A 7,433-nucleotide genomic window follows, 5' to 3' on the forward strand; every position below is an offset into this window, starting at 1 on the left:
TCTCATGGGTAATTGGGGATAGATTGAACTCTGGTATTGTGAGGGAGGCCCTGCCTTGCAACTGATGAGAATCAGCATATATATGTAGCTGAAACAGGTTTTCGGGGAGTCCTTCTGGATGGCAGAAGAGATGCTGGCTAAGAGCTGGGGTGGCAGAGAAGCAGAGCCATGTGAGAGCCAAGTGATTCCAAAGCTGCTACACTGACTGTGAGATTGTCCAGTTAGCAGAGTAGCAGCTGAATGCAGAAAGGCCAATGGGGAGAGGCTTGATGTCAGAGAAGCCCAACAGCAGAGAGCATCTAGGAGAGCTGATCATGCTGCTACACTGGCTATAAGCTGGGCAAGTGCGGTGTGATGGATCACTTTTGTGTGGCCTTTCTAGCCATGGTCTTGTAACTCCCACCCAAGTGATTGTGCAGATATGGTAAATGTGGACCACCAAAGAGATTGGTCAGTTTTGCCATTCCACTAGGCTTAAAATGAGCCACCCCAGAGTCGGGAAAGAGAAGTTCCCACCACCACCAAGGAAGAACAGCCAGGATCCAGCACATCATTTGGACCTGGGATCCCTGAGTTGAGAAGCTCCTAGACCCGGGAGACAGTGAGCTGTAACCCCGAAGATGCTGAGAAATGGTGACAGGAGAGACTTGGCAGTAGAGACCCTGCAGCAGAGACCAGCAGCAGAAAATGGTACGGTGGGCTTCCTGGCCCATGGGAAGAGAAAGCTGAGTGCCTTTGGGCAGTGTCCTAGTGCCAGGGAGAGGCATGCCTGTGAGAACAGCTGGGAAAAAGCTGTCCTGATGGAAGAACTGTATCCTTGAGTGCTCCTCAGCCTGAATTGTTTAGTGTTACTTCCCTAATAAACCTCATAATCATGAGTATGGTCTGTGAGTTCTATGTGGCCATTACAACGAATTACTGAACCCAGTAGAGAGTATGTTGGAGGGACGGTTGGTGTCAGAGTTGGTAAAGATGGTGGAGAGAGAAGGCATGTCTGACCTCTGCGTTATAGGAATCAGTCTTGGGCTGTTGATCTTGATTCTCCTTCCCCCTTGTGAGGTTAGAGGTCATATACTGTCCCTCACACCATTTTTACAGCAAGTTAGCAGTGGAGAGGCTGATGGCAGAAGGAGTGATGCCAGAGAGACATGATGGTTGAGAGTCCCAATATAGAGTGCAGGTGAGATCTGATCAAGCTACTACAATGGCTGTGAGCTGGACCAGTTAGCAACAGAGAGATCAATGAATAGACCGATGGTGGAGTGGCCTGATGGCAGAGAGTACCTAAGAGTTCAGCGGGCTGCTACACTGGCTGTGTGCTGGGACACTTATCAATGGAGTGGCCAACAACAGACAGGCTCACAGCAGACATCCTGATGGAGAGGCCAAACAGCAGAGTTGCTTCTAGAAGAGCAGCAGCTGAGAGAGCCGAGTGGGGTGATACACTGGCTATGAGCTGGGCCAGTTAGCAGCAGAGAGGCCAATGGTAGAGAGCTGGTGGTGGAGCAGCCAGGCAGCAGAGAGACCCTAGGGCAGAGAGGCTGTGAAGTCAGAGAACTGTCCAAGGTCTCACTGAGAACTGCATCAGCAGGGAGCATTTTTGCTGCAAGGGTTATCCTGCGAGTAAACTGTCGTGACTGACCAATTGCATACTAGTTATATCCTGTTACTTCCAAGTTGATCCTGATCCTGAGTTGTAGACTGTTGCCTCCCTAATGAACCACATAACTGTGAATATGGTCTGTGAGTTCTGTGTGGATTATCAAACTCAGCACAGAAGTAGGGAGCGCCGTTGGTGGAACAACTGGTGTCAGAAATGGCGAAGATGGAGAGCAGAGATTTGTCTGGCCTCCACCTCATAGGAATCAGCTGTGTGCCAATCCTCATTCTTGTCCCTCATGTATTTAGACAAATCCTTATGCTACACCACAACAATTTATCCCCACATTATTTTAAATTCCTTGATAGTTTTTCTGTGTATTTATACCCAAGTGGATTATAAATAACTTGATATTAATAGTTTGTAACTATTTAAATTTTAAAATTAAAAATTCAGTTCCTTAGTTCACATGTTCAGTAGCTATGTGTGGCTAGTGCCTACCAGATTGGACAGCACAGACAATGAACAAGGCATTCTAGCTCTTTATATTGCTGGAACATGTATACTGAAAGCTCCATCATTTCCATCATCCTACAAAATTATGTTGGAGAGCACTGCTTTGCGTGATTTTATATTAACTAACACACACAAAAATAACTATTTTGATTTGGAAAGTGGATGAATGATCTGTTGAACTAATTTAAGAGTGTTTGGTCATTGTAGTGAATGAGCCATTGGAAGGAGGTTTACAGAACAGAATTGTCCACAGAAACATTTTCATGTGACATTTGAGAGATTCAATAACTGAATACAGAGATGGAAGAACAAAAAAAGAGAAGGATCCCAGGAATAAGTAGAATACAATTCCAAGCAAAAACCTGAGTCTCTACGAATGGAAGTTGTTGTTGTTAGTTGCTGTCGAGTCAATTGCAATTTATGATGACTCCATGTGTAGAGAGTAGAACTGCTCCATAGAGTTTTCAAGGCTGTGACCTTTCAGTAGAAGATCACCAGGCCTCTATTTTGAGGCGCCTGTGGGTATGTTTGAACCACCAAACTTTCAGTTAGTATTCCAGTGATTTAACCATTTCTCCCACCCAAGGACTCCAAGAATGGAACAGTTAATGGGAGATGGGAGGAGGGGAAATCCTTCTGGGTTTTCTTGGAGGTGAACTCCTATGTCAACCTTTATATTAGCACCATTTCAATGATCCCAGGTTCTCTGTGACCTGCTGAATTGAGACATGTAATTTCTCCAATCTTCATCATTCCTTCTCACTTTGCTGTGAATGGGCTCTTGGACAGACTTCTCTATCCAGAGTTCCTTTCCTTAATCCCATACACAGTGAATGTTGTTCATTGCAACGGAGATGGAAATTTGCCATGCTGTTGTGTCTCAGAACTCTGTCTGGAATCTTAGGTTAGAGGGTAATTCAGCCCTTCAGAAATATTTTAAAGCACCATCATTGTACCAGTCACTGTTTTACACACTGGGAATAAATTGGGGAACAAAACAGGGAAAGAAATAGACTTTATGGACCTTACTGTCTAGCAGAGGAGACATACAGTGAAGTGGACAATAAACATTACAAAGCAAAGATTGCTATGAAGAAAAATAAAACCTAGTAAGTGTAGACATAGTAATAGAGGAGCTATTTTAGTACGAATTTTCAGGAAAGGCTTTTCTTGACAGACGTAATTAGAGCCAAAACTTAAGTGTACTAGATGGACCTAATTGTATTTGAAAGCAGATAAAATCATAATACTGTTTCTAAGTGTTGTCTGTGAGTTTCCTGCCTTGGGATTCTCTCAGAAGCTTGCAAAAGAATGCACATTCCTGGGTCACATCCAGATCTCCTAAAGTAGACCTTGGGTTGGGGCCCAGGACTATTCATTTATAACAAAGGCTTTCTGCTGCACACAATTTTTTTTTCAATTTTGTTGTGCTGTAGGTGAAAGTTTAAAGCACAATTTTGTTCCTCATTCAAAAGTTTATAAACACATTATTTTGTGACATTGGTTGCAATCCCTGTAATGTGTCAACACTCTCCCCCGTGTCCATTAATTCTGTTTTCCTGTCCCTTCCTGCCTTTCTGTCTTTGATTTTGGGCAAATGTTGCCCATGTGGTCTCCTATAGTTGATTGTACTAAGAAGCCTGTTCTTCATGTGTGTTGTTTTTTTGTTTTATAGGCCTGTCTAATCTTTGGCCGAAAGGTAGACTTTGGGAGGGGCCTTCAGTTCTGAATTAGCAAGGTATCCGGGGGCCATAGTCTCAGGGGTTCCTCCAGTCTCTGTCAGACCGGTAACTCTGGTCTTTTTTGTGAATTTGAATTTTGTTCTACATTTTTTTCCTGCTCTGGGACCCTCAATTGTGATCCCTGTTAGAGTGGGCAGTGTTGGTAGCTGGGCACCATCTACTTCTTCAGGGTTCAGGCTGGAGGAGACTGTTGTTCATGTGGTCCATTAGTCCTGTGGACTAATATTTTCCTTGTATCTTTGGTTTTTTCATTCTGCTTTGCTGCTGGATGGGATGGGTCCGATAGATGAATCTTAGATGGCCACTCGAAAGCTTTTAAGATCCCAGATCCTATTCTCCAAAGTAGGATGCAGAACATTTTCTTTATGAACTATGTTATGCCAGTTGACCTAGATGTCCCGAGACCATGGTCCCCAGCCGTCAGCCCCAGTAACTCGGTCCTCAAGGTGTTTGGATGTGTCTAGGAAGCTTCTGTGACTTTACCTTGGTCAAGTTGTGCTGACTTCTATTATTGTGTGTTGTCTTTCCCTTCAATGTTAACACTTGTCTACTATCTAGTTAATGACTTCCCCTTCCCAAACCTTCCTTCCCTGGTAACCTCAAAGATTTTTTTTTCCTGTGTGTAAACCTTTCCTCAAGTTTTTATAATAGTAGCCTCATACAGTATTTGTCCTTTTGTGATTCATTTATTTCACTCAGCATAATGCCCTCCAGATTCATCCCTGTTGTGAGATATTTCACGGATTCATGATTGTTCTTTCTTGTTACACAGTACTTCATTGTGTGTATGTACCTTGTGGGGGCTTGTATGTTGCTGTGATGCTGGAAGCTATGCAACCGCTATTCAAATACCAGCAGGGTCACCCATGACGGACAGGTTTCAGCTGAGCTTCCAGACTAAGACAGACTAGGAAGAAGGACCAGGCGGTCTGCTTCTGAAAAAAATTAGCCAGTGAAAACCTTATAAATAGCAGTGGAACATTGTCTGATATAGTGCCAGAAGATGAACCTCTGAGGTTGGAAGGCAGTCAGAATACGACTAGAGAAGAGCTGCCCCCTCAAAGTAAAGTCGACCTTAATGACATGGATGGAGTCAAGCTTTCAGGACCTTCATCTGCTGATATAGCATGACTCAAAATGAGAAAAAACAGCTGCAAACATCCAGTAATAATTGGAATGTGGAATGTATGAAGTATGAATCTAGGAAAATTGAAAAACATCAAAAATGAAATGGAACACATAAACAGCGCTATCCAAGGCATTTGTGAGCTGAAATGGACTGGTATTAGCCATTGTGAATCTGACAATCATATGGTATTAAAAAAAAAAAAAAAACCTGTTGCTGTCGAGTTGATTCCAACTCATAACAACTCTATAGGACAGAGTAGAACTGCCCCATAGAGTTTCCAAGAATGCCTGGTGGATTCGAACTGCTGATGTTTTGGTTAGCAGCCATAGCTCTTAACCAGTATGCCACCTGAGTTTCCTCATATGGTATACTATGCCAGAAATGACAACCTGAAGAGGAATGGTGTTGTATTCATTGTCAAAAAGAACATTTCAAGATCTATCCTGAAATACAACTCTGTCAGTAATAGGATAATATCCCTACGCCTACAAGGAAGACCAGTTAATACGACTATTATTCAAATATACGCACCAACCACTAAGGCCAAAGATGAAGAAATTGAAGATTTTTTACCAGCTTGTGTGGTCTGAAATTGATCGAACATGCAGTCAGGAAGCATTGATAATTACTGGTGACTGGAATGCAAAAGTTGTAAACAAAGAAGAGTGATTGGTAGTTGGAAAATATGGCCTTGGTGATAGAAATGATGCTGGAGATCGCATGATAGAATTTTGTAAGACCAACAACTTCTGCATTGCAATACCTTTTTTCATCAACATAAATGGCAACTATACATGTGAACCTCACCAGATGGAATACACAGGAATCAAAAAGACTACATCTGTGAAGATAGACGATGGAAAAGCTTAGTATCATCAGTCAGAACAAGGCCAAGGGCCGACTGTGGAACAGACCATCAATTGCTCCTATGCAAGTTCAAGTTAAATCTGAAGAAAATTAGAACAAGTCCACAAGAGCCAGAGTACAACCTTGAGTATATTCTACCTGAATTTAGAGACCATCTCAGGGATAGACTTGACACACTGAACACTAATGACCAAAGAACAGACAATTATGGAGTGACATCAAGTACATCATACATGAAGAAAGCAAAAAGTCATTAAAAAGACAGAAAAGAAGAGACCAAAATGGATGTCAGAAGAGACTGAAACTTGCTCTTGAATGTCGAGTAGCTAAAGCAGAAGGAAGAAATGATGAAATAAAAGTGCCGAACAGAAGATTTCAAAGGACAGCTCGAGAAGACAAAGTATAATAGTGACATGTGCAAAGAACTGGAGATAGAAAACCAAAAGGGAAGAACATGCTTGGCATTTCTCAAGCTGAAAGAACTGAAGAAAAAATTTAAGCCTCGAGTTGCAATATTGAAGGATTCTACAAGGAAAATATTAAACAACACAGGAAGCATCAAAAGAAGATGGAAGGAATACCAGGTCGCTATGTCAAGAAGTGGTCGACATTCAACCATTTTAAGAGGTAGCATATGATCACGAACCGATGGTACTAAAGGAAGAGATCCAAGCTGTACTGAAGGCATTGGTGAAAAAGAAGGCTCCAAGAACTGACGGAATACCAGTCGAGATGTTTCAACAAATGGATGCAGCACTGGAAGTGCTCACTCATCTATGCCAAGAAACTTGGAAGAAGCTACCTGGCCAACCAACTGGAAGAGATCCATATTTATGCCTATTCCAAAGCAAGGTGATCCAACCGGATGCAGAAATTATCAAACAGTATCATTAATATCACCAAGTACAATTTTGCTGAAGACCATTCAAAAGTAGGGAACTGCCAGAAATTCAAGCCAGATGCAGAAGAGGACGTGGAACCAGGGATATCATTGCTGATGTCTGATGGATCCTGGCTGAAATCAGAGAATACCAGAAAGATGTTTACCTGTGTTTTATTGGCTATGCAAAGGCATTTGACTGTGTGGATCATAACAAATTATGGATAACATTTTGAAGAATGGGAATTCCAGAACACTTAATTGTGCTCATGAGGAATCTGTACAGAGATCAAGAGCCAGTTGTTCAAGCAGAACAAGGAGATACTGCGTGGTTTAAAATCAGGAAAGGTGTGTGTCAGGGTTGTATCTTTTCACCATACTTATTCAGTCTGTATGTTGAGCATATAATCTGAGAAACTGGACTATATGAAGAAGAACAGGGCATCAGGTTTGGAGGAAGACTCATTAACAACTTACGTTATGCAGATGACACAACCTTGCTTGCTGAAAGTGAAGAGGACTTGCAACACTTACTGATGAATATCAGTGACTACAGGCTTCAGCATGGATTACACCTCAACATAAAGAAAACAAAAATCCTCACAACTGGACCAATAAGCAACATCATGATAAACAGAGAAAAGATCGAAGTTCTCAAGGATTTCATTTTACCTGGATCCACAATCAACGCCCATGGAA

The sequence above is a fragment of the Trichechus manatus genome, unplaced genomic scaffold, assembly GCF_000243295.1.
Source record: "Trichechus manatus latirostris isolate Lorelei unplaced genomic scaffold, TriManLat1.0 scaffold00087, whole genome shotgun sequence".
Lineage (NCBI taxonomy): Eukaryota > Metazoa > Chordata > Mammalia > Sirenia > Trichechidae > Trichechus > Trichechus manatus.